The 22,021-nt window shown below is 39.8% G+C and overlaps 1 long non-coding RNA gene across 1 annotated transcript in view; it reads left to right on the forward strand.

Moving 5' to 3' along the window:
* Positions 1 to 12,619, forward strand: part of LOC116685729 (uncharacterized) — a 34,662-nt gene extending 22,043 nt beyond the window's left edge. Inside the window, exons 2-3 of the long non-coding RNA XR_004331036.1 lie at positions 12,065 to 12,184; positions 12,319 to 12,619. This is a non-coding gene — a long non-coding RNA (uncharacterized LOC116685729). The remainder of the gene's footprint in view (positions 1 to 12,064; positions 12,185 to 12,318) is intronic.
* Positions 12,620 to 22,021: the final 9,402 nt, after the last annotated feature.

Consider the following 22,021-nt stretch of genomic DNA (forward strand, 5'->3'; position numbering starts at 1 on the left):
ACACACACACACACACACACACACACACACACTTGCGTTTCTGGTGGCGTCAGAAGAAGATGATAATGGTTCCACAGGGATGAAGATTTGTTGAGGTTGGATGGGTTAACAAAGGGATGATACCAAAGCTGTTCCAAAAAGAAGTTCTGGGAGACATCAGACCAATCACCAGATGTGCTCACCCTGAAAGGGGTGTGTCAGTGCTCAACACCCCTAACTCTGGGCACGTTGTCCCAGGTCAGAGGCCATGTGGCTGCATTTTTGTTTTTAACAATTTTTTGACGATTTCTTAAATGATCATTAATACTGTAGTTACTAACTACCATGGCTGAAGACCTTATCTAATGCAAAGAGGATAAAAAAACATGACCTGTTTAACTTAGGTAAGATCATTTTATCATCTATACAACTTGTGGAATTTGGTTATAAATGATAGCAAAAGTTCTAATACATTCATGAATACTGATTTACACATTCAAACGTAACACATTATAGTTTTTCAGAAACCCGTGTTTCTTAAGTCGGTCCAGAATTGATGTTGGACACTTTACTCCCTTTTTAATTCAATTTTGAAAGTACAACATACAGTATTTCTGCATGTATTCATTGAGAAACTTTGGACTAAAATGCTGGTCTGCTGTTCTCCTGTTGTGAGGGAGCTTGGGTCATATCAGCAGGACTATTTAGCTGGTCTCCTCAAAGTGGGCTTTGACTGTCTTGTGAATGTGGTATGTGAATACCAGCTTTGATCTGGTATCTGGTCAGACAGTTGTAGGGGGGTTGTTATACTATCCCCTTGAACTGTCTCTGTGTTCTGATATCCTACCTCAGTAATGAAATGTTTGTGCAGACTTTCTTAATTGGTTTACAATCTAAGCATTCAAAGGTGGAGAGCTATCTAATCTGACCTCTAGACTGAGAAAGGATTACCGTATGACTGTATTTTAAATTCAACTAAATATGATTTCACTGTTATCATGAATTTGTTTCCAACACTGCTTAAATTATTGGTAGTACTTTACAATACCAATTAGTATTCCATGCTACTCACCGATGTCATTTATTGTGAAAAAAAAAATGAAGCCTGATTTAACTTTCTTAAAATTGATACAGTACAGCAAATCAACATGCATCTTACATTATATTTAATTTTATCATTCTTATTACAATACTTGTGTTTTTTTTTGTGTGTACTTTTGCCTTAATCTCTGTCAACTCAACATTTATGGGAATGCTGTTAAGCATTGAAATGAACAATTACGAGACAGGAAAAAAAGACAAAACATAATTATACAGGATCCTCTTTGCCGTTGTCTCTGACCTTCTTCACGGCCTAAAGCATAGTCACATTTCCACCACCTCCTCAGGGACAATAAACACAAAAGACAACAAAATGAGGGAGAATCAGGGAGAGGAAAGGGAATTAAAAGACAGAAAAGGAGAAGAGAAAAATGTAGAACAAAAGAGTATGAATGATTGCTAATAATAATCTTGTTAACGAATGAAATATTATCTCAGTGCTTATCCTCACCCCATCCTTGAGTCTGTGTCACACAGCTTTGATTGACAGTTGGGGTCCTCGCTAGCCACTCATAATAGTGACAGGCTTGAGCAAAGACAGCTGTGTGTGGACATGTCCATGGGCAGCATGACACATGACAACCTTGAAATAGCCAAGGCTTTGTTTGCCTAGCCAAGACCCACCCTCCGCTACTTACCCGCTTTCTCTCCCTCTGTTCCCCCACCTCTGTGTCTTACCTCATAATGCCATCAACACGTGGTCTTTCTGGAACCATGTGTTGGCCATAAAGAATAACCAGAATGGTACCACTGGCCTTTTGAAATCTTTATCATTAGAGAGAGTGAGAGGCTAAAGAGAGAGACTACCCTTGGGTGAGGTGGGGGATGGAGGGGAGGCAGTTGGAGGTAGGTGTGTGAGGATACAGAGATAGAGGGCAGCAGGGAGGTTGATATCGAGGATGTCTAAGGGGGAATATGTATGTGTATATACAGTAAGTGTGTGTATATGTGTGGGGCTTACTTACAAAAAGCCTGGCAGATTTTGTTGGTTGAAGGACAAATTCGGCGCAAAAGGAACCTAGGTGTTAATAATGCATGTCTACAAGTCAACGGTTCTCTGTAATTTGTTTTCATGCTAATGGAATGTGACCAGTTATAGCACAAATTGCTAATAAGCGTTCAACGCTAGTCGTTACCGGTAAAAAGAAATTGTTATTTCTACACCAATAACAAGGCTCAAAATAGCACCACACTTCCACGATACTGTCTTTATAAACTAAATATTTTTAATAAACTGTATGTACACATACAGAGTTCTCAATACTTCATGTAGGGACCCTCATTATGCTGCCGTGGAAGTGTGGTTCTATTTTGAGCCTTGTTAGTGGTATAGAATTGGCTATTTCTTTTTACTTTACCCCTGCCCACGATGACTAGCGTTATAAGCTAATCAACGGTTTACGCTAAACGGTCAACTCGGTACACATGTGTTATTAACCCCTAGGTTAATTTTGCACTGGATTTTCCTTTTAGGGATAAAGTTGGATGAATAGATGGACAGACAGAGCAAGGAGGTGAAGAAAATAGGAAATATTGCTGTTTGGTAGAAAGGTATATTGTAAGACGGCTCATAAATATAAAGAGCAATGCCTCATGTTGTGGTCACTGGCCAACTTTAATATCAACTGCAAAACTTACTTTAACATTTTAAAGAACATGACCCCAAAACTGACCTATATCATGAGTAAATCTGAAATGGCAAATGGCAGTAAGAATATACACCCAGAATATGGTGCAGGACTTTGTCTGGAACAGGCTACCACAGTCAAAACATGTCCTTTAATCTCTTTTCTCCTTGCCCAGCCCCCTTCTTTCTCTAAAAATCTAGGACATTCTTTTTCATTATCAGTGTGTTCCCTGTCTCTGTGGTATGCTGAGCACCAATGCCAAAATAAAACTCCATAGTTAAGGAGTCTCTTTCTTTCTGCCAGTGTATTTGGTCGCAGGCACTGTCTGGTGATATGTGGTGATTGCTTGTGGTTCCCTTTTCCCCTTTGCATCTAATAATAGAAACAATTGAATATAAGAAAGGAGAAGGGAGAAGAAGAAGTGGATGAGAAGTTGTTTCCCACAATTTCATTACATGGTTGGATTTATTGCAAAGAAACATAAAATGCATTAACGAAAGAAAACACATAAAAGCTAAGAGATGAAATAAATGTTTGCCTATGTGAAATGACACATCATTAGAACTGATCCGATAACAATGGACTTGTACTGTAGGAAGTGTGAATCCTTAGTAATGGCAGTAGATTAGTTTTGTTTGTTTTCAATCATCATTAAGGATGTATAAATTATAATTGAAAGAAAAATAAGACATTCTAAGCATGCAACATTTCTGGTTTGATGTACCCTGGAGTAATACAATTCACATCAAGCAACCATGATACGATACTGTCTTCCGTTATGATTTCCATTGCCCATTGGCATTTCTTGTTATCATTTCTCTAATGACAGTTTCATACCACACCATTTCGCTTATGAGCCATTGTGATGTTTCCCTAATGCCGCTGAAAGTAACAAACGGTAATGGCAAAGTAGATATCCCGATCTTTTCAGCACTGTCAGATTCTCCTTACTGTTTGAGTATGATCTCTACAGTAAAAGCAGTATTACCTCTATGTGCAAATTCTAAGGTGACAGAAGGGGAAAAGGTGCTTGGACCAAGCTCCCTTGTTTTGCATAGATATAATATCTATTATCTATGATAGCTTTATGGGATGCATTTTACACCTATTGCACAAACAATGGCTTATTTCAGAGGCTGCCACAAGGTGGTGCTGAACTCCTGTCCTCCTGCATGTTCTCCCGACCCCCATGGGCTTCCTTAAATGGGGCTGACTGTGTTGTTGAAGGAGTTGGGCATACAAAAAGCAAGAGTTACAGTCCCAGGTTTAATTGGGTTCTGAAGAGAAAAAAAACAGCCATAATGACAGAAAATGCAATAAAGCTATAATGGAATCCAGAAATTCCAGTTTAAACACTTAGCAGCCCACTGTTTGGTACCAGCGGTATGAAGAGAAACTGTTAGGGAGCTTTCTGCACTGGTATTCTGTGTTCAGATTGTGTCTTGTGATCTATTATTCATTCTGCTGATTCTTCTCATTGCAACTGGTTTGCATAAACCCACAGCATCATTAAATAAAATAAGCTAAGTGATTAGTTTTACTGTTGCACTCTTTGGTGATCACCATTACAAAATATTAGGAATTTCACATTATTTTACCACATTAAGACAGTTTCAGTCACGAACAAGAGGAGAGAAGTTGTAGATAAGCATTACAAGCCTTGAGACTATTGAGATATTGACGTAGCAAAAATGGATTCAGATCAATAGTTGGAAGGCGCACCTATTTGTATGCACTGCTCCAACAAAACGTCATAAAACTAAGAGATGCAGAAAAGAAAGAATCCCTCAGCTCACAGCTTGTATGTGGGAGAGAGAAAAAAAAGACTGATTGCATCTGCATCTATAAAAAGGAGCCAAGGAAGGGATAGACAAATCTGACTCTGCAAAAGCAATCGGATGCATTGGTCTCTCCACCACTAAACCTCACTTAAGGCTGGAGTATCAGTAATATTTGCTATTCCTTTCTGGCAATACTACCAATGCCATGCAGTGAGGACTGATTAGTTGGGATGTTTCTCTGTGTGGTCCAACACATATTGGCGTATGACTGCCAATGGGAAATTCATTAGCAAACAGGATAAGGTTACAGACACATAATGAAAGTTATTGGCCATGGTCATCATTTCCCCAGCTCCCCTATTACTTTTCACCAGGCTAGTTAGTCGTGAAATGGGGGTTTCATATGATGCAAGGAGGAATGTGCCACCACACCTTCACCACCAACACCTTCCACCCTATTCTCCCAGAGGGTTTGCACATGGATGATCAAGGCACTTAGACTAATGTAGACGGTGCAGGTTGATGAGGAGGGATTGGGAGTGTAAACCCATCCTCTTACATCATTTAGGGATCATTCTATCAAATGGCAGCTTTGTAAAATCAGCTCTGGCCTGTATTTATCTAATTGACCTGTATTCAGCTGGGGCTTAAAAATGCCTTTGGCCGTGAATGCCTCACACAGAAGTCAGTCCAGTAGCATGTTTGAAATGTCATCTTAGTGGTTTCTGTTAAATGATACCTCTTTCACTGAGGCAGTATTTCTTTTTTTTCTTTGTCCAACAAAGCCAATAACCTCTGCAGTCCCAACAACTGTTGTTTATCTTTCATAGGTGTAGAAAACTGCAGTGAATCAGTAAATACTCCATGACAACAGAGTTTTTCATCAGTTTCCCCCGCTTTTCGTGCTGCACGGACTATGTTGTGTTCTGTATGTGTGCATTGTGAACTAAACTTTGTTAAGTTTACATACATACCGTATGTGTTAGCGCTTCATCAGCTTCTCTTATGCAGGTCGACTCTAATCAGGGCGGCCCACCACAGACACAAAGCTAGTAAACAGTAAGCCTATTCTCTCAGAACAGATCTTTTGTTTATTTTTCAACTAACATTGCTGGATCTATTTTTTTCTGTTGAAAGAAACAATATGATAGAACATGGTAATGAGAGTTTGCTTGCAACCACTATTGAATGAACGAGTCAATGTTTGTGCTGTGTATGCGTCTACGAGCTTCATTTTGCCTTGTGTGCCACTCTTTCTACACTGCAGACATATAATCTGTAATATTTACAATATAAAAACAAAACGGTATGAAAAATATGATTCACAATAGTTTTGCATAGAATTGATATCACAATTCTCTGCCACGTTTTTTTTTATCACGACAAAACAAATTGGCAGTACCAAACATAGATTTTTGTTGGCACCTATAGCACATTACTCATCACCCCAATCCTGTAAACACAGAGGCTTCAATGAAGTGATAGGAGAGCATCACAGCGCTTGGAGCGCTTTAAATGTTAATGTTTAAAACTTAAGGCGGAAAGTAGTAGCGTTTGTGATGCAGTCGGCTCATAAAGTTTAAATGAGAATGAAAGTCATTAATTATTATTATTATTTTTTTTAAATCAAAGTTTATTAAAAAATTACTTAGTGAACAGGGTTAATCGTGATCACGATTTTATAACAATCGTGGAGGCCTAATATACAGTATATATGGTATTTTGTCTTTGATGATACCTTAATTGTATGAGAACATTATTTTTTCTTTCACATATAGGTGCAGGAAAAGTTAATTAGAGAAGGCTTGTCAAGTGACAGCTTCCCAATGCCAGACAATAATGGAAGGACAAAACAACAGATTGGTATTTGTGCGACACATCTACGGACGTACAGTACAAACACATTCTGTACCTTTCTGTGCTAAAATGGCTACCTTTAATGTAGGGCTGCTCAATTAATCGAATTTTAATCGCGATCACGATTTTGACTTCCCACGATCAAATTTAAGCAATCGAGCGATGATTTTTTTTTTTAAAGCGTCATTTCATAGAACGCTCCGGGTTTTTTGCAAAGCCAATTTACGGCTCCGTAAAGCTGTCTGCTCATGAGCCAGTCAGAGTAGTTCTCTACACCCAGTGCAGCTTAGTTTCTAGATGTAGACCGTCACAGAGGACCGAGTAATGGGAGGAAAATTCAACAGATAGCAGTCTGTTATACGTCGGTTTTAAGGTTTACCAGTTTACCAGTAAACGCAACATTTGTCCCGTCTGTTGTTTTTCAGACAACAGCAGTGACCCGTGCTAGTCGATGCTAGTAGCGTCTGTTAGCTGTTAGCTAGTAGCGTCTGTTAGCTGTTAGGACGCACTGGTGCTAATGTCCTTGCATCCGCTGCAATGTTGTTTATATCAATATGGTTTAATTTTGCGTTACATGACCCATTTCGTCTGTAAAGCCGTGCCTGTGTTGAATCTCTCATCTAACTCTTTGCGCAGCCCCGCCACACAGCGGCCGCCGGTCCACACTTCTGACATTTGTCTACAGTTTTAATTTTTTATTAACACAGCTGGATATTGTTAAATATGAGGGGCAAACCTGTATCTGTACCAGTGTTTCAGCCTTTAACTGCTATCGAGGTCGCCACGGCGAAGAACACAGAAGTTATTGAATGCAACTAACTTCAGTTGGTAGAGTAACAGCGTGAGACGGAGCTGCTGGACCTGGACCTGGACAAGAGATGTGACCCATGGCCAGAATATCATAGTTCATAAAAATGCAGCACAGTGACGATACAGAAATTTCATACACACGTGTGTATCCGCCCTTTGACCCGTGCTGGACCCGTTCATAATGATCAGCCGTCTCGCTGTGAGTAGCGTCCATCACACTCCCTCTCACAGTTATAAATAGCCTACGTGACGATAAAATCAACAAATAATATATATAATAATCGCGATCAAAATTTTGATCAAAATATTAGTGATTATCATTTTGGCCATAATCGTGCAGCCCTACTTTGATGTGAATTATGTTTGAAAACCGCAAAAATGGTGTCAGACCTATTCATTGTTGAAAAGATAAATGGAAAGGATTCCGTAGTAATGTCAGTGTATTAGAGAGATGGATAAAAGGATAACATGGGCATGGAAGCACTTACTACAAAATGGCTGTGTGGGCAATTTATAAACTTTCAAAAGTACTATGTATCATACTTTTGCTTGTTTTGTTATTACAGTTGTTTTTTACCCTCTGTTTAAAATGGGGCCCATCCATCACATAGGCATCTCAGACATCAGCATGGTTCTCCAAATCAATGGCTCATTGACTGCCCCAGCAGCCGACATAGACACACGTCTGTCTCCCTGACAGTTCCAAAAAAGAAAAAGAATACAAATTGGGCTTTGCTGTCTGACTGAGAGGGCAAGAAAATAGATCATTGACAATCATGACACAAATCCATCTCTGATTCTTGAAAACCCCTTTTCTATTGTTACCTCTGGTTCCCCCAAGTCCTGTTGCTTAGTATCCATCGATATAGACATGCTTGGAATAGTCATTTTGTTTGGCTGTCTCTACAGGAGTTTGGGCTTAGGTGCTTTAGAGGACATTTTGACAATGGGAGAAGGATTGAGGCAAAAGCCTGTCAGTGGCTTTGCTGTCTATTGATTGCAAATGTGGTGAGAGCTTAATTGATTCACACTTTGAGATCAACACGATAATCTCTTAGCCTTGGGACTACAGTGGGCTGTGCAGGTAGGAAGCTGGGAAGGGCATGGAAAGTGTGAATCAGCTGTGTGGAAAGTTCAGTTTGTTGTTTGCCTCCAGTCAATGTGCTCACAAAAACCAGAACCATCACTGCTGCTTCCAGGCTTAATCAGGTGTAATTAAGGAGGCCTTTGAGTTAGGCCTGCACGATTAATTGTTATAAAACCGCGATCTTGATTCATCCTGTTCACGATATAATTTTTTTTTATGACTTTGATTTTCATTTAATTTTACGAGCCGACTGCATCACAAACGCTACTACTTTCTTCTGTGAGTTTAAAACATAAACTGTATAAAATAGGTTTTAAAGCTCTCCTAAGCGCAGCAATGCTCTCTCTTCTCTTCATTGACGCCTACAGGCTTTTGGTGATGCACAATGTGCTATAGGTGCCAAAAAAATCGGTTTGATACTGCCAATTTGTTTTGTTTTTTCATGGTTCATGTGTGCAATAAATATTACACTTCATGAGAAACAAATCATGGCAGAGAATCATGATATCAATTCTAAGCTAAAAAATCGTGATTCATATTTTCCCCCCCAATTGTGCAGGCCTACTTTGAGTAACTAAAAGTTCACGGAAATCGATCCTTGAAATTTAATAAGTTAATAAATTGGCCATTTAAACTTAGTCTAATAGTACGAGCAAACTATAAAAAAATGTGGATATGTTATGCCTGTCTGATAACCTAACACCCTGCTTAATAAGGTCAGTATTGGTTCAAACTGTTTTAATCGGTGCAGACATCCACTTCTATCTGTCATTGGTTAATAGACATAGCAGCACATCTCCCACTGATATCACCAGTTTTGTTGCAAAGTACATGAAAGGAACATGTTTTTACAGTTTGTTTTTGTCACCTGATCCATTTAACTAGCCAACAATCTTGTAGTTAGTACGGATACCGCCAGAAGTACAAGGTACTCGATACCACGGTGTGTAAAAAAGAAAGCCCAATAATACTTAAACATTGATTCCTTTATTCAGACTATAGGTGGTTTAGGACAGTGTTACGACACTCTTTTCAGTGTCATGTTTCTGTCGCTGTTTTTGTGTGGAGTGGAGGGGGGAAGGAAAGTGTGATTTACATGTATGTTATCTGAAGAAAACAGACTTACAGCCCGCTGCTCAGAAGCCCAGCATCACCACACTGCCTGTTTACTCATAAGGGCTCCGGGACAGGATTTATTTACATTAAGGTACAAAAGAAAAGTGTGTGGTGTGGGTGTTACTTTTTAACCAGGATTAAACTCATTGAGATTAGGGTGCCACAATATATCAAATTTTAAGCGCATCACAATTTTGACTTCCCACGATCAAATTTGCGTGATCAAGCGATTTTTTTTTTTTTTTTTTTTTTTTTTTTTTTAAACGTATTTCATAGAACGCTCGGGTTTTTTGTAAAGAATCTACCTCTACTACCGTCTGATCATGAGCCGTCAGTTGTTCCCTGCCACCTGCAGCTTAGTTTCAGATGTAGACAGTCCCAGAGGACAGAGTAGGGCTGCCAATTAATCGAATTTAATCGCGATCACGATTTGACTTCCCACGATCAAATTTGAGTGATCGAGCGATATTTTTTTAAAGCGTCATTTCAGAACGCTCCGGGTTTTTTGCAAAGCAATCTCCCTCTCCGAAAGCCGTCTGCTCATGAGCCAGTCAGAGTAGTTCTCACGACACGTGCAGCTTAGTTTCTAGATGTAGACGTCCCAGAGGACAGAGTAACGGGAGGAAAACTCAACAGATAGCAGTCGTTATAATCGTTTCAGGTTTACCAGTTTACCAGTAAACGCAACATTTTCGTGCCCGTCTGTTGTTTTTCAGACAACAGTGCGACCAGTGCTGTCGGTGCTAGTTAGCGTCTGTTAGCGTGAGCTCCTCTAGGACGCACGGTGCTAATGTCCTCGCATCCGCTGCAATGCTGTTTAGGATATGGTTTAATTTTGCGTTACATGACCCATTTCGTGTAAGCCGTGCCTGTGTGGATCTTTACCTCCTCTCCTAATCTCTCTCTCTACTCTCCGCGCCCGCCACACAGCGGCCGCCGGTCAAACTTGACATTTGTCTACATTTAATTTTTTATTAACACAGCTGTATATTGTTAAATATGAGGGGAAACCTGTATTTGTACCAGTGTTTCCATGGTAACTCTGCTATCCGGCCGCCACGGCGAAGAACACAGAAGAAGTTGAATGCAACTAACTTCAGTTGGTAGAGTAACAGCGTGAGACGGAGCGCTGGACCTGGACCGGCCGAGATGTGCCCATGGCAAATATCATAGTTCATAAAATGCAGCGCAGTGAAGATACAGACGTATACACGACGTGTGTATCCGCCTTCGACCCTGGGGACCCGTTCATAATGATCAGCCGTCTCTGTGTGAGTAGCGTCCATCCCACTCCTGTCGCAGTTATAAATAGCCTATGTGACATACAATTGTTTTGGTTAAAATCAACAAAATAATCGTGAGAATAATCGCGATCACAAATTTGATCAAAATAATCGTGATTATCATTTTGGCCATAATCGTGCGCCTAGGAGAGAACGAAAGGAAAACCAACAGATAGCAGTGGTTATACTCGGTCTTTAGGTTACCAGTTTACCAGTAAAAGCAACATGTTGTCCCGTCTGTCTTCAGACAACAGCAGTGACCGTGGTAGTGTGTGCTAGTAGCGTCTGTTAGCTGGAGCTCCTTAGGACGCACCGGTGCTAATGTCCTCGCATCTGCTGCAATGCTGTTTATATGGATAGGTTTAATTTGCGTTACATGACCATTTTGTCTGTAAAGCCGTGCCTGTGGGATCTCTCTCTTCATCTTAATCGCTCTCCTCTTACTCCGCGCCCGGCCACACAGCGCCGGCCACACTTCTGACATTTGTCTACAGTTTTAATTTTTTATTAACACAGCTGTATATTAAGTGTGAGGGGCAAACCTGTATTTGTACCGTTGTATCCGTGGTAACTCTGATATCGCGGCTGCCACGGCGAAGAACACAGAAGCGGTTATTGAATGCAACTAACTTCAGTTGGTAGAGTAACAGCGTGAGACGGAGCCTGCTGGACCTGGGCCAGAGATGTGACCCATGGCCAGAATATCATAGTTCATAAAAATGCAGCGCAGTGAAGATACAGACGCCGTGTGTATCCGCCATTCGACCCCGTGTTGGACCCGTTCATAATGAGTCAGCCGTCTCTCTGTGAGTAACGTCCATCACACTCCCTCTCGCAGTTATAAATAGCCTATGTGACAATACAATTTGTTTTGGTTAAAATCAACAAATAATCGTGAGAATAATCGCGATCAAAATAATCGTGATTATCATTTTGGCCATAATCGTGCAGCCCTAATTGAGATTAAGAATCTCTTTTACAAGAGTGCCCAGGCCAAGACAGGCAGCAGCACAATAAACAGTGTTTCAGACTTATAACAATTCCAGTAAAAATACTACAATAAATTACAGGATCAAAATATCAAGATATTCAACCATTTTTACCAGATGTCATCTAAATCAGGAATCAATCAGATCAATCAGTTAAAAACATTTACAGCCAGATGTGCCTGCCTCCTTGTCATTTAAAATTACTTTAAAAGTATCTAGTGAGACCAACTTCCGAAGGTTCAGGTAATTTTGCAAATTGTTCCAGCAAATACGGCCCTTTCTGAAGTTCCATCAATCATTCCATTTCCTCCTTGCGCTTTATCCTGTACACCTTCCATCTTACTCTAACAACCCTTAAAAACACCAGTTTCAGTCACATCTCTTCTTATTAGAAACCTTCCAGCAGTTTCTCTCTCCACCATCAAAAGCAAAGGGTTGGTTGTTCCCCTATCAATACGACTTCCCAGGGGGAAGCCTTGAATCAGACAAGAGACAGAAGTCACTGATGGGATTGCTGCTAGAATTGCAAGCGGGAGGCCAGGCAGTCTAACAAGTAAGTAGATGAATGCCTAAAAGAGTTTGTCAAAATGATGCAGCATTTTAACAGTTTTTTTTTTTTTGTAGCTTCAAATGAAAAAGGCAGGGTGAGGCTATATTGGACCACAGCCATTTCTTTGTGTTCTGCAGATGAAGAAAGAATGCCTGATCAAGCGCAGCAGGGGAAGAAGGCAGGCTGGGAGGCCAAAGGGATTTGTAACTGTGTGTGTGTGTGTGTACGACCATGTGTGCATGTCTGGGCATGGCAGTCATAAGATTTTTCTGTTTTCTGACTGGAAAAAAAAAAAGCTTTGTAAGAGGATACACACTGCCTTTAGGCCAACTGTGTAGAGTCCAGGAAAAGTTTTTCTCTGTTAACCAAAGTGAGCATACTGTAATTACAAAGCTGCCTCTGAGATGAAAGGCAAAGTTGTGTGTGATTGATATTCAATGTAGGACACCAGATTGTTATAAATATGTGATATAGAATCATCCTGTGATACAGGGAATTTACAGAACACTTTTTTCTTGCTTTCTGTGGATGCCACTCACTTGAAAGTTTTATAAATAAAAGTGAGATTCAGTTTTTGCAGTGCAGACGAGAGACTTCAAACACTGATGAAGTGCAATCATCTGTCGACCCTCCGTGAAACTTGAGTTTGAATCGAATTGAGGCGAACTTCGTGAAATACAATAATCAAAACAACATTGCATGCAAGGGAATCTTGCCAGTGGCAATAAACGTCAATAGAAACGGATCAATATGTTGTCTCAGAGGCCTGATCCAGCTTCAATTAAATACATTCGTTTAAAAAAATGAGGGGGGCGTAGCATCAGGTACACAAAAATTGACCACAAACTTTTTAATTTTTTAAGAGAATTTAACAGAGGGTAGAATCATTTACAATAAGTAAAATCACATTTTTGTTGTCTACTACAGATTATATTAACATACCTTATTTGCTCTCTCAAATACACGTATAATATGGCAGCTGTTGTAAATAAAGAGGTCTTTGTCACCTGCACATAAGCACATATAGTTATTGGGCATTGGCTTAAAACTTGTACTTTGGTTAAATATTGAAGTCCTCAAGTCCTGTAGTGTCATGCTTCAGCTCAGCATTAAGATTTTAAACTATTAAAGTAAGACCAACTTTAACCAAGTGATTACTGTTGCCTAAACATAACCACATAAATCTCAATCAGGAGCAGATATTGTACTGATCGGGGGTCTCATTTATGAACATGGTGTACGCACAAAACAGGGCTGAAAATATACTCATGCCACTTCCCATGCAAAGGTTGTGATTTATAAAAAACAAACAATGGGAGAATGTGCTGTTGAGGACAAGCGTTTAGCCTGAGCCTACTCCCGCTGGTTTAACATATTCTGTTACCTATCAGATTCTGTGACCTGTAGCAGCAATTTTGGGCCTCAGGTAACGCTACGTGATTTATGCAAGCAGAAAGAAATGTGATTTATTAAGATATTTGCTGAATTATTTAGTAGAATTATTATACTTTCCACTGTATTGTTTATACCTAAGCTTGCCTGACTTTTGCAGCTTTAGCACAGCCCTGCAGTGAAGTGAAAGGGGACAGGGATACTAATTGCCACATAACAGCAACTAAATATATGTTGAAAGCCCTAAACCCTGTCCATGGTTTATGTATAATACTGAATATAATAAAAACATTTTACAACTTGTATACCATCAAACTACATGCAAATTTATGAAAAAGAAATCCATGACCTTCCACTCTGAGGAAGCAGGGCAGTAGTAAACTGAACTGTCACCTCAGACCTACAGCTAGCTAAATGATCTGCAGGCAATGAAATTTCCAGTGCAATTTATTAAATTAATAATTAATTAATTAAATTTTGCAATTTATTTGCAGCACAAAGAAGTACTGTAGGTGGACTGGTGAAGTGCCAACAGTGTAAATGTAAGAGAATGCGTTTTGGAGAAATTAAGCAATCCTCTCTCGCAAACCCTTATGTTTCAAAACTTCAATCATTTGCTTTCTTTGGCTGTTGAAGAAAAAAAATCCAGACCTTTTTTTTCATTTTGAATACACAGTGATGTAACCCAAACCTCAGGCAAAGTGGGAGTGACAGGTCTGAATGATGCACATTACCTTTGATAAAAACGGACTCTGAATGTAGCACTTCACTTTGAAATGCACCTGAGGTTTTGTCAAGAAAGAGAAATGCATTTTGTTGGTGTTCTGACATGGAACATATATTTTCTCCTTAACAGCATCCTTTTCTCATAGTCTGCTGTTCCCCGATCACTCTTCTGCTCTCCCTCTTCATTTTGGGTTAAGGCATGTATCCAGTCAGGCGAAAGTAGCATGTTATACCCTCAAGTGAGACATCCCAGCATTATCCTGCTTCCTATGCATCAGGAATCTAGCATGATGTCTGCCTTGACTGCTACAAGTACTACAAGAATCAAAACTGCCAAAATGCATTAACCAAACTCTAAATAATTAAATATCTGGGTGACGTGGCTTGGCAGGAACAACACATTGCTCGATAAAAACTTTTTTTTACCATGCACTGTGAAAAGTTTCCAAAACAATTAATTACCAGGGTATTAATGCTGGCTTGTTCTATGTAAAACACAATAACGTGGGGGACTTAATTAAAAAACTCATTATACTTCTGTTTTCAGAGTTTTAGAGTTTTCAAATGAGTTTGGCACAATTTCTCTCTCTCTCTCTCTCTCTCTCTCTCTCTCTCTCTCTCTCTCTCTCTCTCTCTCTCTGTCTTTTTTCCTTTCATTTCTCACACACACTGACACATACTCCTTCAGCGAGTATGTATGTGCACCTCTGTGGATAGGAAGCAACTTTTTCGTTTATTATCACAATTATATATCTAAATCCCCAGCTCATTTTTCTTTAGTCCGATTCACTTTCTTTTTCAAACCTTTCTCTTGTGGAGCCCTGTCTGCACCAGTCTTGTCAGTAAGGACGTACGGGATTGGTGGCAGAGGTCGTGCTGCTCTTCTCTTCTCTACACCTTCACATGCCCTCACTCACGCTTGCGCAGACCCAGTCCTCATCTTTTATGGAATAAAACTACTTCAGCTCAGTCTCTGAAAGAAACCTTTTTTTGCACCTGACCTCTACCTAGCTGCATTTGAATATCAAGACAGAGGCAGCACAATGGCCTAAGCACTCCATGCACCAAAAACCCTCTCCTCACTCAGTATATCCCAGTCATAACAAAACTCATTCCAGGGTCCTCGGCCACACAAAAGGGCTCTTGCCTATGCTAAACATTTTGACAAAGACATGAATAGTAATTGTCAGAGAGCTCCCATAGGACATGGTATGAAGTAGCACTAGAGGGACATGTGCCTTAAGAGGCTGAGCAAACAAGCTCTTTGTCTGTTTGAAAAAAAATGTAAAGGGGTCGAATTGAGGGCCGCCTGTACTCTCACACAAACATAGATATACACAATGACTCACATACAAACTTGGCCGTATTAGTCACAGCTGTTTTGGCATAAATACAGAGACAGATGCATATTTAAGAAAACACAGGTTAAGTTCCACACTCACTCAGAGAAAACACACAAGAAAGCCATGTTTTCTCACTTTAGCTTCTGGGGTCAACTACAGTACTGGTAGCGTGAGACACTTGATATGTTCAAATGTTAATGCAAAGAAGAGGTAGTGCCTTGGGGGGAGAGGGGGGGAGAGTACCCAGGGTCCTCATGTGAGGAAGGCTTAAAATAATGCTGAGAATGCATAGAGAGCGCTGTTCTACAAGGCCAAGATTATGGGCTACGCCGTGCTCCTGATGCAATTGGTTAGTTTTTGTCATAGCTCCTTGTGTTTTGTTAATTGTGGGTTTAGGGACAGTAGAGCTGATGGCCTTGGTAAAAAAAAATGGATCACCATTTTGCATACCTTTATAATTTGAAGTAAATGAGTGTGTGAGTGAGAGAGAGTAATATTCATGGGCTAAGGAACAGTGCAGGAGGATAATTTTCTCTAGTCACTGCATTCCTCAGGACAAAGGGAGTGGGGAGACACATAGATTACAAGGTTGAACAGGAGTGATGACGGCACTGTGCGCACAATTATTAATTACACAACCAACAACCCACACGAACGTGCACAAATGTACACACTAGACATCCCTATTTTCTCCTCTCACAGCCTCTCCAAATCCGACTCCACCCCACTAGCTCACGGCCGCCTGCTCTCCCAAATCCTTCTCTATTCCCCAATTGCTTGTCAAAAGGACGAAATTAGAAAATAAAACTGTGCGGCTGACAAACAAGATTACGTGCTGTTTGCACCTGGCCGTGGCAATTAAAGCTCTGATGACAAGCGAGGATGGCCTCCTAATGTGGTGTCTCAAGGCATATAAATGTTTTCACAACAAGATTTTTGCCCCAAGTGTCATGGTGGCAGCGCTGCCGGCCACGCCGCCTGTCATTCTTTGGCTCTTTGAGCTGTCTGTTGGATTCTGTCGTGAGCACATCTGGGATATGATACATTGATATATTCATAATTAAAACTATAAAAACGGGTACAAAAGACATCACTTATTTGTATTTAAGGCTGGTTTATCTGATCCATTAAGGAAAGAAAGCAAAAACAAACAAAAAAACCTGCATAGAAACACAATTCAGGTTTAATAATACAAATTGCAGATATGTTTGAATAGACAGAAAATATTGTTGTAGGCAAATTTTAGAGATGAATACACATATCAAGTTTCTAAACACATCCTAATTGAATGCTCTCTGTGCTCTTTGTAAACCGTGCGGTCTGGGGCTTCTCCTCCAAGTCCTCATGTTTAACGGCTTCAGCTCAAGAGAATTTGCTGAAAGCCCCTTTATCTTAAATGGTCCCATTTGAATGACTGTAGACAAGCAAACTAAATTGTTGTAATAGTTTAAATGGACCACTTACACAAGTTGATTGCTTTCTTCTTTCTTATTTGTGCCAGAATAATAAAACAGACCCTTCGCATAAACAGACGCCACATCATTATTTCATAAGTTTGCTGACTTGAGCGCTGTAAATTATGTACACTTTTGCTTTCTGGTGAAAGACGGGCCTTTCCCTCTACATTAGAGTATAAGCTGCTTAGATGAGGGCAATGTCTACATAGCATATGCTGAGGAAAGAACTCCCTGAAGAAACTTTAGCATGCATGGCTTAATTTAACTTCCTAAGTTCACAAAAATAATATACTAGAACATGTAGCTCTATCTATGTATTGTGCAAGGTTCTTTTATCCTTAACATGTAGCTAAAAGCACTGTATAAATGTGGTATATGATCTTAAATTGCTTACATTCACCAGTGCTACTCCCTTTGCATTTCTTTGGTTGTTGATTTGAGTGTTTCTGGTTTTGATTAGCATGCCACTGAGTTGGTTAAAGAAGCCTTTTACTTCTTTGGCTTTTTATCAAAATGATAATGCAGGCTTTTCTCATCCCCTTTTGGCTCCTTGACTGTCTTTTAAGGTCTATCATTGACTGTGAATAGCATGTAAAGAGCGTAACTCTTCTCATTAGCAGTCGCTGTCTTCCTGCTATGTTGGCTCTGCGTGGTACCTCTCCCCTAGTGGATTCCAGTGTCTCTCTGTCTGAATCTGGAGTAGTATTGGAGAGCTGGGAGCTTCAGAGTGACAGATGGAGGCTGCGCTGTGACCCTTAGAGATTGGCAAGCCCTTCTGTCCCCTCCTGATTGAGTGTCTAACTACCGGTCGCTCTCCTCACGTCAGACAACCCTGCTTTATGTTATCTGAAGCCGCTCCCACTTGGCCCTCTCGCTGCGATGACGGCGTCAGATTCTGACAGCCGTTGTCATCTGCAGCTTGCACTGATGCCATTGAGGCTTGATGAATGGCACTTTTATGAAAGTAGTCAAAACCAAACAGGCAGAGGTTTGAATGAAGATATGAGTATGCATATTAGAGGTAGAAAATAAAGGGTGAATACAATCTGCAATACAATACAATAGGTGTCAAAAGTTTTAAACCATCTTAAGAAAGTTGTATACAATATCACAAGAATGGTTATTGTTGGCAAACAGTGGAAATGTTGATTGGTAAAACATTTTCTCATGGTGTTGAAAACTCATGTGGGTGGAATTACATTTCCCTCAAAACATATTTGTTCTTGCAAATGATATGGACATATATTTAAACATAATTCTTTGGAGGCAGGTTTGTTAGAGGACAACAAAGGGAATAGACAGGTTATGAACCACAGACATCAGCAGCCACTCTGCGTCTTGTAATGGCCAGCCTTCATTTTGGATTCCAGCAAATGAAGTGCATGTTCAGTTGGATTGAGTTCAGGTAATGAATTTGGCCCTCTTTGTCTTCATGTTATAGTAGTTTGTTCCTGCTACATTTGAAGGACTGTGTACTGTATTAGAAGTAATGAGTCATACAGTGTTTACTCTATAAATTTTGAACACGGTGAGCTGAGATTCGCACTTTAACCTCATAGTCATTATTCCATTTCAAATCCTGTGTGCTGAGCCAAAGCAGCACTGTATCATTCTTTTTGTATGTACTGCCACACATGTACCTCAACTATTGTACATTTTTTGAAGAGGGTATGTAATGCTGAATGTAATGCTAGTTTTCAGCTCCTGAACAGCCAGTCACGGAAGTGGGAGAGTGCCTGGTCTATTTCATATTAAGAGGTACCCACAGATGGAGTGATCAGCCCAGGCAGTGAAGAGCAGCCGAGCAAAACAGAGTAATCTAAAACAGAGTGTAAATGTGTTGTATCCCACCTGCACTCTCTCTTTGTCTTTCTCCTGTTTATTACATTCCAAATACATTAGTCACAGGGCTAAAACAATGTTGAGGAGGACAAACTGTCCAGCAGCAATCACATCTCAATCGTGATTCATGCCATCTCTGACTGCCAGATTGTTTATTGCATTCCTCATGATGGCACCAAACCCTCTTGTGTCTTCACCAGTATTATCTTCCAAAGGAGCACTCACAACAATGGATAGGTAGTGAGTGAGTTGATTGCTACCCGAAGATATTAAAGTATCTCCAAAATAGATGCACTCCTGCCTTTCCACCTACAGACAGTTATCTGGCACTCTGTAATTGGCAGCAGAGAAAGGGGAAGACAATTAAATCAATACTCAAATATATGAGTTTCTCAGCGTATTTCAAAACAGCTTTGACTGTTGCAGAAATGCCCTCTCTATGTACACAGTGGTATTTTTTTATCTTCTCAAATGCACTTGCTTTAAGCTGCATAAAAATCTTTGAACAGATGCCAAAGGCGTGAAAAGCACATACTGGAAATGCTAAACTCAACTATTTTATAAGAGGCGACTACTCTCTACCTCCACCTTGGTGATGTTCAGCAGCCTTACAACGCCAGACGCTCACCACACATTGTCTCGGTAGATAGGGAGGGCAAGACGGAGCACCCGGAAAAAGACCACGCAGACAACTTGGGTTTGAACCCGGTACTGCTGCTGGTGCTGCTAGTAGTTAATGGGGAGTTACAAGAGAACAGCCATGGATACACTATATTAATAAATCAGTAGGTACTGACTAGTTCGTAAATGTCTAAATCAACATACTGACCACTTTTTCATGTGTAGTTTCTGATTAACTATGAATCAGCCATTAGATTCAGAGCACATATACATCAATGTTCCTCTCCACATGTCACATCATATGTAGACAGATCTAACATGTAAGCATAGGATGGCATATTGTCATACATATTTTTCTAATTTAAGATGCTTATTTTCCATCAGTGGACTCATTGGCTCCATCAGCTTCATCATGGGGAGCTGATGGAGCAGCTTAACTTCTAAAGCTACATCAGTTCTTCATCAATGAAGCAACAATCTTGGTCCACACCTGGAATCAAGTTAATTCATGAAGCTAAATCTACCCAAGATGCAGATAGTTGTAGATTAACACATTAGAACAATCTAGAAATGCTTGGACCTGAAACCGAAAACATCTGGAAACGTCTATCAACATCAATTGTTCCCCCAGGAACAGTTCTGTGCTACTTTGTTCTTCTAACAATTCTGCAAAGCCCCTGGCTCATTTTTCTGGCTTGCTATTGGACAGCTATCATGCCACACAAAACCTCAAAACAATAGAACATGTCTACTGACACATTGTAAACAACAACTACAGAAATATTTGTTGCTTATTTAATTCTTTTTAGAGTTATTATTGATGCTTAAAGTGTGACTTAATCTCCCCTAATTGTAGCTGACTGCTAATATGTTTAACAAGAATTGCAGTTTACTGAACTGAAGTGTCATGCATACGCCAGGCATATGCAGAAAGCAGTTTTAATGATTAAAAGATAACTGTCTTAGAGTTATCTTTAATCATAACAGCTATAGTTGCACCTATAATCTGTTTAACATTTCTGGAACTAAAGTCATCAGAGATGTGATGCAGTGCTGTATTTCAGTGGCCTTGGGGAAACGTAAAGTGCCTTGTTTCCGGTCCATCTCTCCTCATTATACAATTGTGCCCATCCACACCCATGAACAACAGCATGTTGTTAGTAAAGGTAAAATCCAAGGTAACAATCATCATTACATTTCCTTTTCAGTGAATAACTATTTGTTTTGATATGCCAGTTCAGCTGGTTTGCATCAAATTAAAGTGGTTAGGCTTGTACATCGGACCAGCAAACCTGAAAATCAATCCAAATCTAACATGGAATCTGAATTTAATTATTAAAATTTCTTTTGATAATCCTGCTGTCTCGGGTTTGCTATTAAGGAATTAAAAGTGACGTATCCAGTAAAAACTCACTTGTCACAATCATGTAACAAGGGACCACTTGACTTACTTGATGGGAAACAAAAAGAAAGTAATGATTAATTTAGTAACTAGCTACTATATTGTGCTGCTTAGTGGTGTAGAGTCATAGTTAATCAGGAACTTCATAAAGAAAGTGGTTGTATGTCTAATCACATATTTATGAACAAATTGTTACCTAATGATTTATTCACATAGTATCTCCAAGTCTGTTCTTTTGTCATTATCTACTACCATAATCTACATAGTCCTCAATGTAGTGTTATTCAGGAAATCGTTAATTATCGTTGCGTCGTTCCTAATTCATTCTACTACTACTACTACTACTACTACTAACAACCATATTGTGTTGGCAATGTATATAATTCGCAATGTATATAATTCGCTCTTTGTTATCCTGTTAACTTTTGCAGTAGACCATGCACACTCCCCTCTGTGCTGCCTTTTTTGTATTTTGTATTTATTTTTTGTATTAAAGGTAGTAGAACCTGTCCAGACAGCCAGGATCAAGCTGTATCCTCGAATAACGTCTGTAAACACTATTTTATATTCACTCTGCTGGTCTGACTGTATGTGAAAATATCAAGGGAATACATACAAGACGATACATTTTCACACTCAAAAACATTACTTGCTATTCCCTGCTCAAATATTGTGTTGCATTAGGTGAGGTGTGTTGAATATTTCATATTTTCATATTATGTAAATGGAGATATAAATTCAGACTCTCCCACGTGCCGTCTGGCAAACACTAGCCCAGATGTCGTGTGAGTTGCTTTTCACAGCCATAAAGCTGTGACTTCTTTTGAATCACTTGTCCAACAGTTGCTATATGCATAGTGTCTCCCTTATACATTTACTTTGCTCTAATAATTATCCACTGCCATGAAACCTTTCCTGTATCCTTTCCTAGCTTACGTTACAGATGATTCGTTGCATTTCAAGTTCTGCATACGGTTACTTAGCCTACTTTGGTTTTATTGTGAGATAACCAAGGTATAACTATCACTGTGTCACGGGCCAAAGCAATAAAGTGCCC

Source organism: Etheostoma spectabile, chromosome 3 (genome assembly GCF_008692095.1).
Source record: "Etheostoma spectabile isolate EspeVRDwgs_2016 chromosome 3, UIUC_Espe_1.0, whole genome shotgun sequence".
Lineage (NCBI taxonomy): Eukaryota > Metazoa > Chordata > Actinopteri > Perciformes > Percidae > Etheostoma > Etheostoma spectabile.